The following is a 24,360-nucleotide window of genomic DNA, read 5'->3' as shown; positions in this document are numbered from 1 at the left end:
TTAAAACAATGCGGTCATACACCACTTTAATTTTAATAAACATTGCCTTAAAGCTGTTTAAAACAATGCAGCCATGCACCACTTTAATTTTCCTAAACCTTGCCTTTAAAGGCTGTTTAAAACATGCAGCCATACATCACTTTAACTTTTCTAAACCTTGCCTTAAAGCTGATTAAAACATGCAGTCATACACTAGATCTAACGTTCCTAGACCTTGCCTTAAAGCTGTTTAAAACATGCGGTCATACACTAGTCTAACTTTCCTGGACCTTGCCTTAAGGGTGTTTAAAACATACAGTCATACACCACTTTAACTTTCCTAAACACTGCCTTAAAGCTGTTTAAAACATGCGGTCATGCACCACTTTGACTTTCCTAAACATTGCCTTAAAGCTGTTTAAAACAATGCGGTTATACACCACTTTAACTTTCCTAAACCTTGCCTTATAGCTGTTTAAAACATGCAGTGATACACCAATTTAAACTTTCCTAAACCTTGCATTAAAGGCTGTTTAAAACAATGCAGTCATGCACCACTTTAAACTTTCCTAAACCTTGCCTTTAAAGCTGTTTAAAACAATGCAGTCATGCACCACTTTAATTTTCCTAAACCTTGCCTTAACACTGTTTAAAACATGCGGTGATACACCACTTTAAACTTTCCTAAACCTTGCCTTAAAGGCTGTTTAAAGGCAATGCGGTCATGCACCACTTTAAGTTTTCTAAACCTTGCCTTAAAGCTGTTTAAAACATGCAGATCACACACCACTTTAACTTTCCTAAACATTGCTTTAAAGCTGTTTAAAACATGCAGTCATGCACCACTTTGACTTTCCTAAACATTTTCTTAAAGCTGTTTAAAACATGCGGTCATACACCACTTTAACTTTCCTAAACCTTGCCTTAAAGCTGTTTAAGGCAATGCGGTCATACACCACTTTAACTTTCCTAAAGTTGCCTTAAAGCTGTTTAAAGGCAATGCGGTCATACACCACTAACTTTTCCAAACCTTGCCTTAGGGCTGTTTAAAGGCAATGCGGTGATACACCACTTTAACTTTCCAAAACCTTGCCTTAAAGGCTGTTTAAAACAATGCGGTGATACACCACTTTAACTTTCCTAAACATTGCCTTAAAGCTATTTACAACATGCAGTCATACATTGGTCTAACGTTCCTAAACCTTGACTTAAAGCTGTTTAAAACAATGTAATCATACACCACTTTAACTTTCCTAAACATTGCCTTATGGCTGTTTAAAACATGCACCCATGCACCACTTTAACTTTCCAAAACCTTGCCTTAAAGCTGTTTAAGGCAATGCGGTGATACACCACTTTAACTTTCCTAAACATTGCCTTAAAGGCTATTTACAACATGCGGTCATACATTGGTCTAACGTTCCTAAACCTTGACTTAAAGCTGTTTAAAACATGCAATCATACACCACTTTAACTTTCCTAAACATTGCCTTAAAGGCTGTTTAAAAGGCATGCGCCCATGCACCACTTTAATTTTCCTAAACCTTGCCTTAAAACTGTTTAAAACATGCGGTGATACACCACTTTAAACTTTCCTAAACCTTGCATTAAAGGCTGTTTAAAACATGCAGTCATACACTAGATCTAACTTTCCTGGACCTTGCCTTTAAAGGTGTTTAAAACAATGCAGTCATACACCACTTTAACTTTCCTAAACACTGCCTTATGGCTGTTTAAAACATGCAGCCATGCACCACTTTAATTTTCCTAAACCTTGCCTTTAAACTGTTTTAAAGCACATGCGGTGATACACAACTTTAAAATTTCCTAAACCTTGCCTTAAAGCTGTTTAAAACATGCGGTCATGCACCACTTTAACTTTCCTAAACGTTGCCTTAAAGCTGTTTAAAACATGCGGTCATACACCACTTTAACTTTCATAAACCTTGCCTTAAAGCTGTTTAAGGCAATGCAGTCATACACTAGATCTAACTTTCCTAGACCTTGCCTTAAAGCTGTTTAAAACATGCAGTCATACACTAGTCTAACTTTCTTAGACCTTGCCTTAAAGCTGTTTAAAACATGCAGTCATACACCACTTTAACTTTCCTAAACATTGCCTTATAGCTGTTTAAAGGCAATGCAGTCATACACTAGTCTAACTTTCCTAAACCTTGCATTATAGCTGTTTAAAACATGCAGTCATACACTAGTCTAACTTTCCTAAACCTTGCATTATAGCTATTTAAAACAAAACTAAAAATAAACTGTAGTTTTTATATTTTACAAAAACACCACGATCATCACAATGATCTGTACACTTTCTTTTCAAGATCAACTTGTACAGTTGTTTTATTTACACTGACTTTTGTACCAAGCCTATTTTGAGACTAATTACCTTCACACTACAATACCAGATTCTCTCAGTTAGTTTAAAGATCCAATAAAAACTAACAACTGATTTATATAACTTTGTCTCTAGACTCAAACTTTAAGAAATGAAAAACATACCATCAAAGTGTAGAATGAATGTATCACTATGCACAATTCCTCTGTCTACCTCTTTCTTCACTTTCTCTCGAGAATAACCACCATATATTATAATTTTACCATCCGTGGTTACAATCATCTGGCAACCAGAACGTGGTGCAGGTCCCAAACCCACAGGTTCCAGCTTTTTCCACTTACGGTTTTCAAGGTCGAATGAGTAAACATCGTTAAAATATTTGTAGTCCCTAGAGAAATTAGTTTGAATTAGTAAATATTCAAAAACATTTGTAATCTCTAGAGAAATGAATGATTGAATAAATAAACATCCTAAAAATAGTTGAAGACTATAGAAGAATTAACAGTTGAGTGAGTGAATGTCATTAAAACAACTGTAGACCCTAAGAATATTAATGGCTGAATGAGAAAACGTTTTTAAAATATTTAGTCCCGAGCGAAATTAATGGTTGAACAACATTAAAAGTCTTATCCCTCAAAATACCTCTTTTTCCTACAGCTGATGGAACTATCCTGCGTTTTAGTCACATGAACATGAATTTTAAAACAATATACCAAACCAAGAAGATTATACAACCATCTAATTCTTAACCCTATGTCATAACATCAAGACTTTAGTAAGTTCCAATAAATCTTCCTAAGACTACGACAACCTACACATTTCCTTCTGATAGAGATCTTTTAAATCTGAACATTTAATGTACAACATCACATGAATAAATACTGTGGCTTTATCTGTAACGTTCTAAATACTATTTATGTTTGAATGATACCAAAGTTTCTATCATTTGCTCACGACTGATTTTAAGCACAAAATACCAGTTAAAAGTGAGAACTAAACTTAATGTTGACCTCAAACACACCTTGAACTTTCATGAAAACCACCAAAACAAATAGTTGCTTCTTACTGGAAACCATGCGGTGACCGCTTGAGCTGACGGACCACCAGGAGACTTCACTTGTTCCCACTGGCACTCTTTCAAGTGATAGACCCACAGGTCCGCGATAATGATAGAACTGACTACGTGTGGGACTGGCAAACTCTCCTCAAATATCCAAAGCTGTCCTCCACCTTGAGCCACTGTAACTGCCTGAGATAAGAAAGGAAAAAAAAAACACAAAAAAACAAGAAAATTTTCAGTCTATGTTTAACAAACAAACCAAAAAACTGGAGAGTGAGAAACAGAAAAGATTCTGAGAAATAAAAACAAACATTTAGAAATTGGATTGAGTAGTTTGTGAATTACACCTATCCAGATACAAAACAATCAGATGTCAGGATTTTCCAACTGATAGATGTGTCAAGAAAAAAAAAGTTATTCTATACAGCAAACAAGTCTATACAATTATACACATCTCTTTAGCATGTTGACCTGATGACTATCCAGATCTGGTCAGACATCACGAGCCAGATATCTGAAATCTGACTAAAACTGGTACTTATCTCAAACCTATTAATAATAAACCAGAAAAAAAAAATTATAAAAAACCAAAAATAACTGAAATGGAAAACACTATCATCAGCATAGAGGAAAATTGTGGCAGCATTCACTGGTACTAATCACTAAAACTTGTGACAGCATTCACTGGTACTAATCACTAAAATTTGTGACAGCATTCACTGGTACTAATCACTAAAACTTGTGGCAGCATTCACTGGTACTAATCACTAAAACTTGTGACAGCATTCACTGGTACCAATCACTAAAACTTGTGGCAGGATTCACTGGTACCAATCACTAAAACTTGTGGCAGGATTCACTGGTACTAATCACTAAAACTTGTGACAGGATTCACTGGTACTAATCACTAAAACTTGTGGCAGGATTCACTGGTACTAATCACTAAAACTTGTGGCAGGATTCACTGGTACTAATCACTAAAACATGTGGCAGCATTCACTGGTACTAATCACTAAAACTTGTGGCAGCATTCACTGGTACTAATCACTAAAACTTGTGGCAGCATTCACTGGTACTAATCACTAAAACTTGTGGCAGCATTCACTGGTACTAATCACTAAAACTTGTGGCAGCATTCACTGGTACTAATCACTAAAACTTGTGGCAGTATTCACTGGTACTTATCACTAAAACTTGTGGCAGTATTCACTGGTACTAATCACTAAAACTTGTGGCAGTATTCACTGGTACTAATCATTAAAACTTGTTTTTAGGAGGGTTCCAGTTCTGGTACTTCTTAGTGCTGCTATGTCTATTTTATGTTTACCCGTAATTTTTCTTTCTTTTCAAAAGCAGGTACATTTCATACAGCCAAGGACCAATATTTTATCTGAGCATTCCACCCAACTAACAAGTAAAGTTACATACTCTTCTGACATAACAGCGTTAAGCACTCTTCTGGCATAACAGCGTTAAGCACTCTTCTGGCATAACAGAGTTAAGCACTCTTCTGGCATACCAGCGTTAAGCACTCTTCTGGCATACCAGCGTTAACATAACAGAGTGAAGCACTCTTCTGGCATACCAGCGTTGACATAACAGTGTTAAGTACTCTTCTGACATAACAGTGTTAAGTACTCTTCTGACATAACAGTGTTAAGTACTCTTCTGACATAACAGAGTTAAGTACTCTTCTGACATAACAGAGTTAAGTACTCTTCTGGCATAACAGTGTTAAGCACTCTTCTGGCATAACAGTGTTAAGCACTCTTCTGACATAACAGAGTTAAGTACTCTTCTGACATAACAGTGTTAAGTACTCTTCTGACATAACAGAGTTAAGCACTCTTCTGACAACAGCGTTAACATAATAGAGTTAAGTACTCTTCTGGCATAACAGAGTTAAGCACTCTTCTGGCATACCAGCGTTAAGCACTCTTCTGGCATACCAGCGTTAACATAACAGAGTGAAGCACTCTTCTGGCATAACAGAGTTAAGCACTCTTCTGACATAACAGTGTTAAGTACTCTTCTGATATAACAGTGTTAAGTTCTCTTCTGACATAACAGAGTTAAGTACTCTTCTGGCATAACAGTGTTAAGTACTCTTCTGACATAACAGAGTTAAGTACTCTTCTGACATAACAGAGTTAAGCACTCTTCTGGCATAACAGTGTTAAGCACTCTTCTGGCATAACAGTGTTAAGCACTCTTCTGGCATAACAGTGTTAAGTACTCTTCTGGCATAACAGAGTTAAGTACTCTTCTGACATAACAGTGTCAAGTACTCTTCTGACATAACAGAGTTAAGTACTCTTCTGGCATAACAGTGTTAAGTACTCTTCTGACATAACAGAGTTAAGTACTCTTCTGACATAACAGTGTTAAGTACTCTTCTGACATAACAGAGTTAAGTACTCTTCTGACATAACAGAGTTAAGTACTCTTCTGACATAACAGTGTTAAGTACTCTTCTGACATAACAGAGTTAAGTACTCTTCTGACATAACAGAGTTAAGTACTCTTCTGACATAACAGTGTTAAGTACTCTTCTGACATAACAGAGTTAAGTACTCTTCTGACATAACAGAGTTAAGTACTCTTCTGGCATAACAGTGTTAAGTTCTCTTCTGGCATAACAGTGTTAAGTACTCTTCTGGCATAACAGCGTTAAGTTCTCTTCTGTCATAACAGTGTTAAGTACTCTCCTGGCATAACAGTGTTAAGTACTCTCCTGGCATAACAGTGTTAAGTACTCTTCTGGCATAACAGTGTTAAGTACTCTTCTGGCATAACAGTGTTAATTACTCTTCTGGCATAACAGCGTTAAGTTATCTTTTGACATAACAGCGTTAAATACTCTTCTGACATAACAGCGTTAAATACTCTTCTGACATAACAGCGTTAAATACTCTTCTGACATAACAGTGTTAAGTACTCTTCTGACATAACAGTGTTAAATACTCTTCTGACATAACAGAGTTAAGTTCTCTTCTGACATAACAGAGTTAAGTACTCTTCTGACATAACAGAGTTAAGTACTCTTCTGACATAACAGAGTTAAGTACTCTTCTGACATAACAGCGTTAAGTACTCTTCTCACATAACAGCGTTAAGCACTCTTCTGGCATACCAGCGTTAACATAATAGAGTTAAGTACTCTTCTGACATAACAGTGTTAAGTACTCTTCTGACATAACAGTGTTAAGTACTCTTCTGACATAACAGAGTTAAGTACTCTTCTGACATAACAGAGTTAAGTACTCTTCTGACATAACAGTGTTAAGTACTCTTCTGGCATAACAGTGTTAAGTACTCTTCTGACATAACAGTGTTAAGTACTCTTCTGACATAACAGTTAAGTACTCTTCTGACATAACAGAGTTAAGTACTCTTCTGACATAACAGTGTTAAGTACTCTTCTGACATAACAGAGTTAAGTACTCTTCTGACATAACAGAGTTAAGTACTCTTCTGACATAACAGTGTTAAGTACTCTTCTGGCATAACAGAGTTAAGTACTCTTCTGGCATAACAGTGTTAAGTACTCTTCTGGCATAACAGTGTTAAGTACTCTTCTGGCATAACAGTGTTAAGTTCTCTTCTGGCATAACAGTGTTAAGCACTCTTCTGACATAACAGCGTTAAGCACTCTTCTGACATAACAGAGTTAAGCACTCTTCTGGCATAACAGTGTTAAGTTCTCTTCTGGCATAACAGTGTTAAATACTCTTCTGGCATAACAGTGTTAAATACTCTTCTGGCATAACAGTGTTAAGTTCTCTTCTGGCATAACAGTGTTAAGTACTCTTCTGACATAACAGTGTTAAGCACTCTTCTGGCATAACAGTGTTAAGTACTCTTCTGACATAACAGTGTTAAGTACTCTTCTGGCATAACAGTGTTAAATACTCTTCTGGCATAACAGTGTTAAATACTCTTCTGGCATAACAGTGTTAAGTTCTCTTCTGGCATAACAGTGTTAAGTACTCTTCTGGCATAACAGTGTTAAGTTCTCTTCTGGCATAACAGTGTTAAGTACTCTTCTGACATAACAGTGTTAAGTACTCTTCTGGCATAACAGCGTTAAGTACTCTTCTGACATAACACAATATATAATGAATGTCCTTCATCAAGAATTACTTGTTAAAAGGTTTAAACTAAGGGAAGGTAAAAGAACAATATAAATAAACATGTAGTAGATAAGGGTTACACACAGATGGGGAAAGGTAAACAAGTAAAAAGAACTGATATTTTAGAGCATGATGGCTGTTGTCAGGGCCGTACTGAGGCTAATTCAAACAGCTTACCTGCACAGAATACCCTTCTACTGGAACTAGAAGTTTACATCTTTAATCTATGAATGCATTAAAGTTGTTTTCAACAGGACTGCAGAATTTATGTCACACAGGAGCACCATCAATGATTGGTAACAGTCAGGCCACAATTGTTTTGTAAATTTATCTATTTCACAACTTTAAGTATACACTCATCTGCTAAATGTGAACTTCTTATTAAACTGTCATTATTCTGTATTTCGGTGACTAAATATACAAAATGTTTCTTTGTAACCACATGACCAGTATGGAGAAAATAAATTAAATATAACTACAAAAATCAAAGTGCATGTTTTAGAGTCAGTAACATAGCATAGATTAATGTTCTATTTTTAAAATTCATACAATTTTAAATGGACAAACAGGAGGTTATTAGTCCAACAAAGATGTCCCTTTCATCTCTAAACAGGAGGTTATTAGTCCAACAAAGATGTCCCTTTCATCTCTAAACAGGTTATTAGTCCAACAAAGATGTCCCTTTCATCTCTAAACAGTCCTTACTCAGTTAAATTTTCTGCATCCATCACACTTGAAGGTAGTTCATTCCAAAAGCCGACCACTTTGAAAAGCAAAACTGTCAAAACTGCAGACAGCTCCTACGCTTCCAAAATTACAACTTATGTCTCTTTGTCCTACTGTTTTCACTGCTAAACACAAAAACGTTTGACGGATATACATTAATAATCTTAAGCATGTCAATCTGACCCTTCTCACCTCCAGTGAAAACAAGTTTAGAGGTTTTAGTCTCTCCTCATAGGACAATCCCACCATTAAAGATATCACACTATATGTGAACCTTCTCTAAAAATTCAATGTTCTTCTTGAGGAAGGGAACCAAACCTGAACACAGTATCCTAAGTCAGGCCTTATAAGTGATCTGGACATTGAAACAATTAATGTCCCTTGTCTTGTATTCAATATTTCTATAGATACTACCAGCAAATCCTATTAGCCTTTTTGCTGTTTACACTACATTGTTTAGATGACTTAAGTGAGTTTCTTATCACATCATCAAATTTGTTTTCTTCAACCACAAAATTTAAAGTATTCCAAATTAAATTGTGACAATAATCTGAATTGTGAAAACGTACATTAACCACCTTACAATATCTGTACATCAAATGATGCGAGTCTGTAACATCTTGGTACAGTTAGCCACTTATTATGGATAATCCACCTAGAACAATACACATTCAAAACTGAAACAGTCAATTGTACTAAGTGGACAACTCACTGGGAGCAATGCACGTTGAAATCTGAAACAGTCAATTGTACTAAGTGGACAACTCACTGGGAGCAGCGCACGTTGAAATCTGAAACAGTCAATTGTACTAAGTGGACAACTCACTGGGAGCAGCGCACGTTGAAATCTGAAACAGTCAATTGTACTAAGTAGACAACTCACTGGGAGCAATACACGTTGAAATCTGAAACAGTCAATTGTACTAAGTGGACAACTCACTGGGAGCAGCGCACGTTGAAATCTGAAACAGTAAATTGTACTAAGTGGACAACTCACTGGGAACAATGCATGTTGAAATCTGAAACAGTCAATTGTACTAAGTGGACAACTCACTGGGAGCAATGCACGTTGAAATCTGAAACAGTCAATTGTACTAAGTGGACAACTCACTGGGAGCAGCGCATGTTGAAATCTGAAACAGTCAATTGTACTAAGTGGACAACTCACTGGGAGCAATACACGTTGAAATCTGAAACAGTCAATTGTACTAAGTGGACAACTCACTGGGAGCAATGCACGTTGAAATCTGAAACAGAATCAATAGCATTTATTGTGTCCTTGATTCTTTAAATGCATTCAAATATGGTGTATATACAAAGTATTTATATACAATAATAATTAATCTCCATACCTGATGGGCACAGCGTGGAGGTGGGCTAAGAGGGCAATGGATGACTGACCACGTGTTCTTTTTGATGTTGTATATAAACAGATCTTTGTACATAAAAGTCTACAAACAAAATATCAAAATCATCACACAGAAAAAAATATTTACACAGCATCTAAATTAAATACATCAATTATCAAAACCTACACTTAAAACACAGTTAAAAGTCTTGGATTAAGAAAAATAGAAATTTAAAACCAGATTTAAGAACAAATTATATAAATATGTTTGTTTGATAATGACACTGAGTTTATATTGAGTCAAGAAGAATGAACCAAACTTGTATTAAATCAAACTTAATAACCAGTTGTTTTAAAGTTTTGTGTATTCGACTGAACAAGAGCTACTTCAACTCTTTGATTATTTGAATTAGTTTATGAGTTACATCATATACACATGCTGTACAATGCATAGTAAGTAATAACACATTCTAAACAGACGTGAACAATGTGTGAAACTGGATGCTTGATCAATTACTAGGCTCATTAATCAATTATATTCAATTAATTATATTCAACTGAGACTTGGATTATTAGAATAATTAAAAATAGTAATTTTGATTTGTTTATTTTTGAGAAGCACAGCCTTAAATAAACCAAAACTTTTCAATTAATCAATACAATAAAATTCCAATTAATTGATTATCTGAGGTGACACTGATCAAGTGACACGAGGTGGCGTTAATCAGAGTAACACGAGATGGCGCTAATCACAGTAACGAGGTCACGCTAATCAGAGTAACATGAGGTGACGCTAACCAGAGTAACGCTAACCAGAGTAACATGAGGTGACGCTAACCAGAGTAACATGAGGTGACACTAACCAGAGTAACATGAGGTGACACTAATCAGAGTAACAGATGCTTTACTGATTATAACCAAACCAAACTAATTTTAAACATTCAAGACACCATCAACCCACATATAAAACCTTGCCTTACATTATTTGACATCATTTTAAAATGTTACTGTTTATGTAGATGAGGGTAAAGATGTAGATTTGATGTATCCGGTTTTCAAAAAGCTCTTAACAAGATGCCACATGAAAGACTTGTAAAACAATTATCTCTGTATGTGTGTAGCTGGATGGGAGAAGGCAGTGAGTTGTTACAAATGGAGTTCAGTCAAACTGGATTAGTGTCACGAGTGGGTACCGTTTAGGACCTTTGTTATTTTTTATTTACCTCAGCAACATAGATGAAGGAATAGTCAATAAATGACTTACAATTACTAATGATATTAATGTTTTGGGTGTTGCTAGCTGTGAACAGAATGTTGCTGATTTACGAAAGGACTTGGGTCATTTATTGAGTTGGACAAATAAATGGTAGGTGGGTTTTAATTATAATAAATGCAAAATAATGCATTTGGGTTATCATAATTTGAATTATAAGTATAATTTGGATGGAAATAACCTTACCAATGTCCTGAAACGAAGGGGTCTTGGTGTAATGGTTGATCAGTCTCTTAAGCCTATCAAGCAGTGTGCTGTTATTATTTGTAAGGCAAGTATGATTTTAGGTTGTTTCTACAGAAGTGTTGAATACAAGTCTAAAGAGGTTATAATTTCATTGTATAGGTCACGGGTTACACTACATTTGGAATACTGTATTCAGTCTTGGGTTCATTACCTAAGGAAGGACATTGAATTGCTAGAAATCATTCATAGAAGGGTTACTAAAATGGTGCCTGGGATGGAAGGGTTGTTATAAAGGAGAGGTTAAGATCTCTTGAACTGCTTTCTATTAAAAAGTGAAGAGTTGTACAAGATGTGACTGATGTGTGTACATCAAATTGATAGTGTTAATGCATCATGTTTCTTTCATACTTAGCAGTAATAACAGAAAGTTTAGACTACACAATTATAAATTTTGACAGGGCAGAAGTCATAAACTGAGAGCTAAGCAAATCAGTTTTGTCTATTAAAGTCAGGGTTTTGTTTGGACTCAACACCAGAGAGACATTAATATTGATTACTGACACCCAGAGTAATACAAAGTTCACATTCTTGAAACTTATTACTGACACACAGAGTAATACAAAGTTCACATTCTTGAGGGTTCACGTATTACATTACAAGAGGGAGTTTTATTTTAATATCCAGCATATAGAAATGAACACAATACCGAATGGAATATTTCTTCTATGGAAAGTAATCGTACCAATATTCTTCTTTCGTTCCTATTTGGTACGTACATTACAACTCTAAAATCATTAACATAAGAGATAGATCCATGTAGGTTCATTCAGTAATTCTATGGTTCATATAAAAGTAAAACCAAATGTACTGTGTAGTAAAAGAGGATTATAACAATTAATTTATAAAAGTCTCTTCCACATTCAAGGCAGTTCAAGATATTACAAAATGCGATCACTAGGTTATTCCCCACTCTCTACACACACTCAAGATTCAATACAGTTCAAGATATTACAAAACAAGATCACTAGGTTATTCCCCACTCTCTACACACTCAAGATTCAAGGCAGTTCAAGATATTACAAAACAAGATCACTAGGTTATTCCCCACTCTCCACACACTCAAGATTCAAGGCAGTTCAAGATATTACAAAACAAGATCACTAGGTTATTCCCCACTCTCTACACGCTCAAGATTCAAGGCAATTCAAGATATTACAAAACAAGATCACTAGGTTATTCCCCACTCTCCACACACTCAAGATTCAAGGCAGTTCAAGATATTACAAAACAAGATCACTAGGTTATTCCCCATTCTCTACACGCTCAAGATTCAAGGCAGTTCAAGATATTACAAAACAAGATCACTAGGTTATTCCCCACTCTCTACACACTCAAGATTCAATACAGTTCAAGATATTACAAAACAAGATCACTAGATTATTCCCCACTCTATACACACTCAAGATTCAAGGCAGTTCAAGATATTACAAAACAAGATCACTAGGTTATTCCCCACTCTCTACACACTCAAGATTCAAGGCAGTTCAAGATATTACAAAATGAGATCACTAGGTTATTCCCCCCTCTCTACACACACTCAAGATTCAAGGCAGTTCAAGATATTACAAAACAAGATCATTAGGTTATTCCCCACTCTCCACACACTCAAGATTCAAGGCAGTTCAAGATATTACAAAACAAGATCACTAGGTTATTCCCCACTCTCCACACACTCAAGATTCAAGGCAGTTCAAGATATTACAAAACAAGATCACTAGGTTATTCCCCATTCTCCACACACTCAAGATTCAAGGCAGTTCAAGATATTACAAAACAAGATCACTAGGTTATTCCCCACTCTCCACACACTCAAGATTCAAGGCAGTTCAAGATATTACAAAACAAGATCACTAGGTTATTCCCCACTCTCCACACACTCAAGATTCAAGGCAGTTCAAGATATTACAAAATGAGATCACTAGGTTATTCCCTCTCTACACACACTCAAGATTCAAGGCAGTTCAAGATATTACAAAGCGAGGTCACTAGGTTATTCCCTCTCTACACACACTCAAGATTCAAGGCAGTTCAAGATATTACAAAATGAAATCACTAGGTTATTCCCCACTCTCAACACACTCAAGATTCAAGGCAGTTCAAGATATTACAAAACAAGATCACTAGGTTATTCCCCACTCTCTACACACTCAAGATTCAAGGCAGTTCAAGATATTACAAAACAAGATCACTAGTTTATTCCCCACTCTCCACACACTCAAGATTCAAGGCAGTTCAAGATATTACAAAACAAGATCACTAGGTTATTCCCCACTCTCTACACGCTCAAGATTAAAGGCAATTCAAGATATTACAAAACAAGATCACTAAGTTATTCCCCACTCTCCACACACTCAAGATTCAAGGCAGTTCAAGATATTACAAAACAAGATCACTAGGTTATTCACCACTCTCCACACACTCAAGATTCAAGGCAGTTCAATATATTACAAAACAAGATCACTAGGTTATTCCCCACTCTCTCCACACACTCAAGATTCAAGGCAGTTCAATATATTACAAAACAAGATCACTAGGTTATTCCCCACTCTCTCCACACATGCACCTTATTACCGTTGTTATATTTCCCACCAAACATGATTAACACTCACCTTATTACCGTTGTTATATTTCCCACCAAACATGATTAACACTCACCTTATTACGTTGTTATATTTCCCACCAAACATGATTAACACTCACCTTATTACCGTTGTTATATTCCCCACCAAACATGATTAACACTCACCCTATTACCATTGTTATATTCCCCACTAAACATGATTAACACTCACCTTATTACCGTTGTTATATTCCACACCAAACATGATTATCACTCACCTTATTACTGTTGTTATATTCCTCACCAAACACGATTAACACTCACCTTATTACCGTTGTTATATTCCCCACCAAACACGATTAATACTCACCTTATTACCGTTGTTATATTCCCCACCAAACACGATTAATACTCACCTTATTACCGTTGTTATATTCCCCACCAAACATGATTAATTCCTCTCTGTCAGGGTGAGCATTAAAAGTGAAGCTACTTCTAAAATAAAAAAACAAGAATTTTTGTTCATGTAAAAATATATTTCAACAATAACTAAACATTACTTATCAGATGAACTAAACATTACTTAAAACAAGTATTTCTTACTGGTCTCACCAGTCTTATAAGTATCAACAAAAATTTAAATTCCCAATATCAACTTCACAAATTTTTTAAAATTTTATATTATTTTTAGTGTAAAAATACAAGAGTGAATAAAGTGTAAAACTTCCTCCTATGAGATGTGACAAATCTAATTACACGTAATTGTTATTATTTGCTTTATTTGGAGCAATACACCGATGCACTGTCGGCTTCAGTGCTTTATTAAGAATATCTCAGTTTCCAAATCTGAGATCCAAGTTTTGATTTCCGAGAAAGAACATTTTCCAAATGTTTATCCAACTTACAAGAAACAAGTCAATGTTATTAATATAGCCAATAATATCATAGAATTTAATGAAATTATTTTTAAATATCATTATTTTCAGTAACCAAAGGTCAAGTACTGACAAGGATCCAACTGATGTGTCTTTCCCCAAAGTATACTCATGTGGTTTTCTTAGCTAATTGGTTGTGAGGTACCTTATTAAGAGATTTTGAAAAGCTAAGTCTACACGCTTTGTTTCATCAAGTAACATTATATACATATGTATATTAGAGATTTATGATAAATATTCCAATGAAGTTCCAATATAGTGGTGTATTTATATATGTTTATCTGAAAAAACCTTTAAAGTAATACAAACAATTTGCACACACCACATCATCAAACAAACTATCTCAGAAATTCCTAATGTTAACTAAAATTAATTACATTCACGAATGACAAAGGTTAAAACTCAAATAACTATGATAACACTTCAGTCTTCTCTCTAAATAAAGCCACACAAAAACCTGATGTTACAAACGGAGGTAAACATAACTAAATAATACATAGTGTGTTGTACCTGACATATGTAGGTAAACATAACTAAATAATACATAGTGTATTGTACCTGACATATGTAGGTAAACATAACTAAATAATACATAGTGTATTGTACCTGACAGATGTAGGTAAACATAACTAAATAATACATAGTGTATTGTACCTGACAGATGTAGGTAAACATAACTAAATAATACATAGTGTATTGTACCTGACAGATGTAGGTAAACACAACTAAATAATACATAGTGCATTGTACCTGACAGATGTAGGTAAACATAACTAAACAATACCTAGTGTATTGTACCTGACAGATGTAGGTAAACATAACTAAACAATACCTAGTGTATTGTACCTGACAGATGTAGGTAAACATAACTAAACAATACCTAGTGTATTGTACCTGACAGATGTAGGTAAACATAACTAAACAATACCTAGTGTATTGTACCTGACATATGTAGGTAAACATAACTAAATAATATCTAGTGTATTGTACCTGACAGATGTAGGTAAACATAACTAAATAATACATAGTGTATTGTACCTGACAGATGTAGGTAAACATAACTAAATAATATCTAGTGTATTGTACCTGACAGATGTAGGTAAACATAACTAAATAATACATAGTGTATTGTACCTGACAGATGTAAGTAAACATAGCTAAATAATACATAGTGTATTGTACCTGACAGATGTAGGTAAACATAACTAAATAATACATAGTGTATTGTACCTGACAGATGTAGGTAAACATAACTAAATAATACATAGTGTATTGTACCTGACAGATGTAGGTAAACATAACTAAATAATACATAGTGTATTGTACCTGACAGATGTAGGTAAACATAACTAAATAATACATAGTGTATTGTACCTGACAGATGGAGGTAAACACTGTTCTTCAACAACTTTTTGTTTCTTGTTATCTTCTTCTTGAAACTTTGCTATGAGACTTTCAATATCTTCCTAGAATTAATATAATGCATAGTTTATTTTATTATAAATGTTTAAACAAACTATCTGTACTATCTAAAGAACAAACACTGTAGCTTCATCATTTTTCACCAATGAGAAGTCAAGTTTTTTCTGAATTCCTCAACGTTTTTAATAATAACTTCCTCCATAGATTATTACTAAAATATAATAAAAATATACATTTTGATTTGCATATGAATATTCTGTTAGTTTCAGATTGTTAATTTGTTTTGTGAAATCCCATGGAGCAGTAATAAAGTTATGATAGTGGTTGAGAAACACTGAACCAGATTACTTCCATTTTCTACTATTATAATAATGCTTCTATCCAATCTCCTCTTAAGTCTCCTTAAATGTAGTTTGTGCCATATTTGAAACTTCAGCTGTTCTATATGTCCAATTCTCTTGTAGAAGCAATACTGGTTGTACGAGTTTTATGTTAAACTTTTAAAAACTCAACTGTGCACCTTCGTCCCTCCAAACAAAAAGCACTTTTCTCCACTTCCTGTCATCACATACTGGATAAAATTCCATCTATAATGCAGCAAAACAAAAAGAGTTTGTTTTGTTTAATTTCGCACAAAGCTACTCGAGGGCTATCTGCACTAGTCGTCCCTAATTTAGCAGTGCAAGACTAGAGGGAAGGCAGCTAGTCATCACCACCCACCACCAACTCTTTTACCAATGAATAGTGGGATTGACCATCACATTATAATGCTCCCACAGCTCAAAGGGCAAGCATGTTTGGCATGACGGGGGTGCGACCCCACAGCCCTCAGATTATGAGTTGTGGGCCTTAATACGCTTGGCCATGCCGAGCCAGCAATAAGAGACCATTTAGTCCTTGTAAGTTGCCCTTTCATATCCAACTTTCAAAGTTTAAACCCTCTATTCATATCAATTGCTCTTTCAAATAACATAAACCCCTTACTGCTGTTGATGGCTCATTTCATACATCAAACACTTCTTAGTGAAATAACACTGTTTTAACTACAGACCACACGGTCACTTCCAAACATGTATATATCGAGACAATTCTCATCTTATTCCTTTAAAAGAACTCCTCCAATCTTGTTGATTAATATAACTTATCTAGCCTGGTTCCTCTTAAAACTCAAGGTCCTTTGTTACATTATGTTAATAAACTACACATAATATTTCAAACTGAGAATAACTAGCACCTTCTGGTTTCATGCTAATTTATCATTACACTTATACTAATTTCGTAGTTACAGTGAACTGTCTGTAAAGGTAGTAAGACCTCGGGGAGTAATTTGCAAATTTAAGTATATTTTATTGAAGGCAATAGACGTGAATTTTATCAATAGAAAACTGTGAATCGACAAACATTCCATCTTTTTAATTATTCATTATTTATACTTACTTCTCCTTTCGAGACCAATTCCTTTTTAAGTTTCTGTGCAACCTTCTTTTCCGTTTTTTTTGCAGTTTTTCAGCACCTTTGCCTTTTTTCTTGTCTTTTTTTGCCCATGATTTTAAACAACAGTATGCGAAAAAATATAATGTATTACTGTAAAATAATAATATGAATTTCAATTATTTTTACTACTGTAAATAGAATAATGAAAAATACAAATTTAAAAATTGTTAAATTAAAAACGTATTTCACTTGCGGTTTACCCTCTCCTCGTTCAAACTTAGTTTCTTGCGTGCCACTTACAACACCATCTAGAAAATCTAGTTATAGGTTTAAAATATGCAAAAAAGAAAATATTCATATATAATCTAGAATTTAATTTTAAACAAATGTGTTTTAAGAACAGAATAGATGAATATACGAAAATACAAACAAATAATTATATTCTCTTTTACTGTCTTTTTACACTGATAATAATTATTTTCCTCTTGCGTAAATATGATATAGAATAAGCTCAGATATGTTTAAACACCAACAAAATTGCCCAGTTTTGCTTCTCGTGCAACGTTAATCTTAGAAATGCTAAAAGTGTTTTAATCGAATCTTTTTTCCTGACTGATTACTTTATTCATTTATTTGTCTGTTTTAGCACAGAACCATACGGCAGACTGTCTGAATTCTACCCACATAAGAATTTCAAACTCTGGTATTAGTGTTACAAGTTCGAAAACTTACCGTTGATCCGTGATGGATTGTTTACCTGGTTTCTTTTCAAAATCAGGAACTGCTATGCCTCGTTAATCCGGATTTCTAGTTTGATTAGTTTAAGCGAACAAACAAATAGATATGAAATAAAAGACGAATCAATGTTTAAAACATCATAGTGCAAATATAATGTTAATCAAAAGTATACATTCTTTAAAGTTTGTTTTTCATTTGAAACTAAGTAGTTATAAGAATTTTATTTATAAATTTACGTATAATATTGACTCAATATGATTCCCGTGAGAGGACGCGTTTTATGAGGAATTTCAGCCGTGATATATTTTGCTATTGATGTACTCAAAGCTATAACTTAAAATAAATTATCGAAAGGTAAGTTTGATAATATCATTTTGTTATTAAGTCTTAATTATAGTGAAGGGTACAGTTTATACTTATCACTGGTAGAAGGTTAATTTTGTCAACCATCTCATTACAGAAAACATGGATTTCATATTAAATTATCAATAGTAGAACTAGAACTTACTGTTGGAGACAGAGAAACTCAGCAGTTAGCTACTTATGTATCTAAGGATGGTTTGTTTGGGTATTAACACTTTTATTAATAAAGCAGAGAGCATCTTTATGGCCTAAGAAGGTGCACATGATAAAAATTACTGGTAATTTCAACAAGAAACGAAACTCGTAGGTTTGGCTCACATACAAAAACAAACAACAACAAATAAACTTACAGCTAATAGTTTAAACTTAATTATGTTCAGGTTAATTGTGGAGTTATTAGAAACAGTTTTTTGGATCTAGAATGGTGGACTAAGATCTCTAGATGACGTAAGAAGGTCGAAACGTTATTCTCTGCTTTATTAGTACAAGTGTTAATACCCATACCAGCCGTCTTGAGGTACATTTCTCGTCATCACAAGTTAGCTACTTAACAGTGCTAAGTCTTCTGTTTTCTCGTTCTCTCTCAAAATCAGACTCTGACAGAGTAAGTTAATCTATTAACAACAAGGAAATATTTGGCCCTTCCAATTTCAATAATCTTACACACCTTTCCTTGCAAAAAATCTTTTACAATTTAGTAAGGAAATTGTCAGTTCCCTCTTTTATTTTTTAGTGTTAACTAAATAATAATAATAAAACTTCTGCATTGTAAAGTTTTGACCACCACTACTGTACTGGCAGTTTAGCCTATACCATTACTAACAAGTTGTTTCATAAGTCAATTACCTTTTAAGAATAAAAACTGATTTAATCTGCTTTTTTTCCCAATCATCCTAATATTTTCAGGATGTAATACAGTTAAATAAGAGTCTTTTACCATAATTGGATCCTCTGATAAAGTATTTTGAACTTTAACATTCTCTAAAATTGCCTCTTACCCATATTTTGTCAAGAGTGAAAACTTGGTTGAGAGATTCGAAGTATTTGTATAAAAACAATTACTGACAAGAAAACAAAAGGTTTTTGTCCATCAAGGCTGTACAATCCACTTATATATATGAAAATTAATTTAGCCCTGATGAAATAATACTTTGTTGAGCTTTCCCTTAATTTCAACCAAATTTTTGCATCCACCATATATTCCAAAGGCCAACTAACCTCTCAGAAAAATAAAATGATAAGCCAAAGATTATTCTTACCCTATCAAATTTATATTTCTTTACCCTTATTCTACTATGCTCTCCATGAAGAGTAAAAAAATAAATCCATTAATAACCTTGAACACCTCAATCATATCCATTTTAACTCCTTGTATTTCAAGACAAAACTACTTCATAGATGTTAACTTGTTTCCTTATAATAACCTTTCCATTCCAATTACCATCTTAGTGGCTTCTCTTTGTCCCCTTTACAACAATTCTGTTTTATTTTAAAGATAAAAATTCAAATACTGTTTATATTCACTTTTCCTTCAAGCTGGATGTAAAATACTGATTTAATCTTCATTGGTAAAAAATGAAAAAAAGTAGACTTTAGTAACCCAGCATTCCTTTATCACCCCTCAAAGGCGGTATTGTCATCCTAATATCTCGCTTACCTTTAATAATGTATTTCTACAAAACTATTTTTACAATTTTATCCAAACTTTTTTGTTATATTCACCTTTTGATTCTATGATGTCCTGTTTAATTTTATTTTTGTACTTTTACTGGGCCACACTGACCTTTTATGTGTATCTTTTCTTCTGTAAGGAACATGTCTATCTGTATGTCTTGAATATTTAAGAATTACTTTTTAAATGCTTTCTATATTTGATCACTGATGTATCTCTTTAAGATTTGATTTTTTTAAATTGCTAAATAAACTTCTAATCTTTGTATGTGGTAAAACATCAAACATAATTTAACAGTCTTCACTTTCTCAACCATACATATTACAAGTTAGCATCAATTCCTAGCAAGTTACCTGATGTAGAAAACCATCCCAGTTTGATATAAAATTCCTGATAAATATATCCTTGTCAATAACTATAATCTTTATTTATGTATAGTTGTAAGTTTAATCCTGTAATCTGTAATAAATTCCAACTAAAAGCCATATCCACTTAAAGAAACCCCAATAGATCCCATTTAGTTATTTATAACATGAACTTTAACAGGGCCTCTTTATTGTTGTTCCCCCTCTATGTACTACTAATAAACAACCTGTATATAAATTAAACACATTTAACTGTGTCTTGGTTATTCACATTGTATTAACCTCCTCTGACAAGTTCTCTAAAGTCATCAGTTTTATTTGTGTCTTGGTTATTCACATTGTATTAAACTCCTCTGACAAGTTCTCTAAAGTCATCAGTTTTATTTGTACAGCACTACACTATTAACACTTTGGTTTATTTTGTTCTTACACGTGCATTGTCACAGTACACTATTTGTATGCCTGTATTTAGTTTATCTCAACCCTCACCTCTGTCTAGCCCTAGTTTATCTCAGCCCTCACCTCTATCTAGCCCTAGTTTATCTCAGCCCTCACCCTTGTCTAGCTCTAGTTTATTCCAGCCCTCACCTCTGTCTAGCCCTGGTTTATCTCAATCCTCACCTTTGTCTAGCCCTGGTTTATCTCAGCCCTCACCTCTGTCTAGCCCTAGTTTATCTCAGCCCTCACCTCTGTCTAGCCCTGGTTTATCTCAGCCCTCACCTCTGTCTAGCCCTGGTTTATCTCAGTCCTCACCTTTGTCTAGCCCTGGTTTATCTCAGCCCTCATCTCTGTCTAGCTCTGGTTTATCCCAGCCCTCACTCTCTCTCTGGCCCTGGTTTATCTCAGCCCTCACCTCTGTCTAGCTCTAGTTTATCCCAGCCCTCACCTCTCTCTAGCCCTAGTTTATCTCAGCCCCTCACCTCTGTCTAGCCCTGGTTTATCTCAATCCTCACCTTTGTCTAGCCCTAGTTTATCTCAGCCCTCACCTCTGTCTAGCCCTAGTTAATGCAGCTCTCACCACTATTTAGTCCTAGTTTATCCTAGCCTTCACTACAGTTTAACTCGAATTTAAACTTGTCCTTAGAATTGAGTTAATAGCAAGCCAGTTTATGCTCTATTTAGGTGTAAACCATTCATCAGATAAACTTTGCTGTTCTATCAAACTGACCTGTTTTCTTCTCTTCATGTATTAACCTAAGCCTAATCTTCAGCCCTAGTGATTTACTTATAACCTTATTCTCAAAAGTAAGTATCAGAAGTACTCTTGAGAGAATTACATTTTGTAAATCTTAATCCATCCACCTTTACTAATCAGTTAACTTCTATAATCTACTCTTTCCTATGGTAAGGTAAGCCTTCTGAGACACGACAAAACTGCTTCACCACGAGTTACCTTTTTTACCCAATCTATGTACGTCACACCTTCTCTCTATATTTATATTATAGACTTATTCTAACTGTCTGCCTTGTAATATATCAAACTATATCAAACTACCACATTATCAGTGTAATGAATCAATCATGTACATTACTCTCAGAGTAATGATAGTAAATGTATTGAAGACCACACTTGTCTAACAAAATTCCAGCAATCGGTAATTGAGTTACTAAATGTCTTAAACCCAAGTACGGTTATTTACAAGATAACAAAAGAGTAAAGTTTAAACATTTCACAAAAATATAACAAATAACAATCAAGTGAATAGTTACAATATGTTATTTTAAATGTAGCACAAATCCTCGTGACAGCCTCCTTTAACTTTAGTCTATAACATTTTCACTTCCTTGTCTTGCTAGATAGAAGATACCTTCAAAGAACTGTTTCTATTGGATGCCTATCATTAAACTGTATGTAGTTTCTAATGTTAGTTTGTCAACACTTATGACTTTGTTTACCATGTACATATTTGATTTATTTGTGGTTTCTCTTAGCTATATTTTTATTTGCCTTACTAAATGCTACCTAACGTGCATCCCAATGTACACAATTAAATATTAGTTGCATAATTTTTATATTGAAGACACTGACCCGACTTTCCTCCAGTGGTGATGTACTGATACCTACTTCATGTGTTTATATGTAAAACAATTCTAATATGTTAGTCATCTAGTGCATTATCTCATGGTGGGACAAGAAAACAACAACCTAAAGTTTGGTGAAATAGAAACACATAATATATAGATTATTGTTAAAACAGATTGCTAATACATAACATACAGTTTATTGTTAAAACAGATTGCTAATATATAACATATAGTTTATTGTTAAAACAGATTGCTAATACATAAGTTTATTGTTAAAAGAAACAGATTGCTAATACATAACATAGTTTATTGTTAAAACAGACTGCTAATACATAACATATAGTTTATTGTTAAACCAGATTGCTAATACATAACATATAGTTTATTGTTAAAACAGATTGCTAATACATAACATATAGTTTATTGTTAAAACAGATTACTAATACATAACATATAGATTATTGTTAAAACAGATTGCTAATACATAACATATAGTTTATTGTTAAAACAGATTACTAATACATAACATATAGATTATTGTTAAAACACATTGCTAATACATAACATATAGTTTATTGTTAAAACAGATTACTAATACATAACATATAGATTATTGTTAAAACACATTGCTAATACATAACATATAGTTTATTGTTAAAACAGATTGCTAATACATAACAGTTTATTGTTAAAAGAAACAGATTGCTAGCACAACATATAGTTTATTGTTAAAACAGATTGCTAGTACATATAGTTTATTGTTAAATCAGATTGCTAATACATAACATAGTTTATTGTTAATACAGATTGCTAGTACATAACATATAGTTTATTGTTAAAACAGATTGCTAACACATAACATAGTTTATTGTTAAAACAGATTACTAACACATAACATATAGTTTATTGTTAAAACAGATTACTAACACATAACATATAGTGTATTGTTAAAACAGATTGCTAATACATAATATAGTTTATTGTTAAAACAGACTTCTAATACATAACATATAGTTTATTGTTAAAACGGATTACTAATACATAACATATAGATTATTGTTAAAACAGATTGCTAATACATAACATACAGTTTATTGTTAAAACAGATTGCTAATACATAACATACAGTTTATTGTTAAAACAGATTGCTAATACATAACATATAGTTTATTGTTAAAACAGATTGCTAATACATAAGTTTATTGTTAAAAGAAACAGATTGCTAATACATAACATAGTTTATTGTTAAAACAGACTGCTAATACATAACATATAGTTTATTGTTAAAACAGATTGCTTATACATAACATATAGTTTATTGTTAAAACAGATTACTAATACATAACATATAGATTATTGTTAAAACAGATTACTAATACATAACATATAGATTATTGTTAAAACACATTGCTAATACATAACATATAGTTTATTGTTAAAACAGATTGCTAATACATAACATATAGTTTATTGTTAAAACAGATTACTAATACATAACATATAGATTATTGTTAAAACACATTGCTAATACATAACATATAGTTTATTGTTAAAACAGATTGCTAATACATAACAGTTTATTGTTAAAAGAAACAGATTGCTAACACAACATATAGTTTATTGTTAAAACAGATTGCTAATACATATAGTTTATTGTTAAAACAGATTGCTAATACATAACATATAGTTTATTGTTAAAACCCATTGCTAATACATAACATATAGTTTATTGTT

The 24,360-nt window shown here is 33.5% G+C and overlaps 2 pseudogenes across 1 annotated transcript in view; one reads left to right on the top strand and one right to left on the bottom strand.

Moving 5' to 3' along the window:
- LOC143245876 (kelch domain-containing protein 4-like) overlaps nucleotides 1-19,566 on the bottom strand; it is a 26,695-nt pseudogene extending 7,129 nt beyond the window's left edge.
- LOC143245874 (intraflagellar transport protein 74 homolog) overlaps nucleotides 18,408-24,360 on the top strand; it is a 25,918-nt pseudogene continuing 19,965 nt past the window's right edge. Inside the window, exon 1 of the transcript XR_013025702.1 lies at nucleotides 18,408-18,555. The product of XR_013025702.1 is annotated as an intraflagellar transport protein 74 homolog (transcript). The remainder of the gene's footprint in view (nucleotides 18,556-24,360) is intronic.

The sequence above is a fragment of the Tachypleus tridentatus genome, chromosome 3 (assembly GCF_004210375.1).
Source record: "Tachypleus tridentatus isolate NWPU-2018 chromosome 3, ASM421037v1, whole genome shotgun sequence".
Classification (NCBI taxonomy): domain Eukaryota; kingdom Metazoa; phylum Arthropoda; class Merostomata; order Xiphosura; family Limulidae; genus Tachypleus; species Tachypleus tridentatus.
The sequence above is the reverse complement of the archived record's forward strand: the minus strand, read 5'-3'. Positions and strand labels throughout refer to the sequence as shown.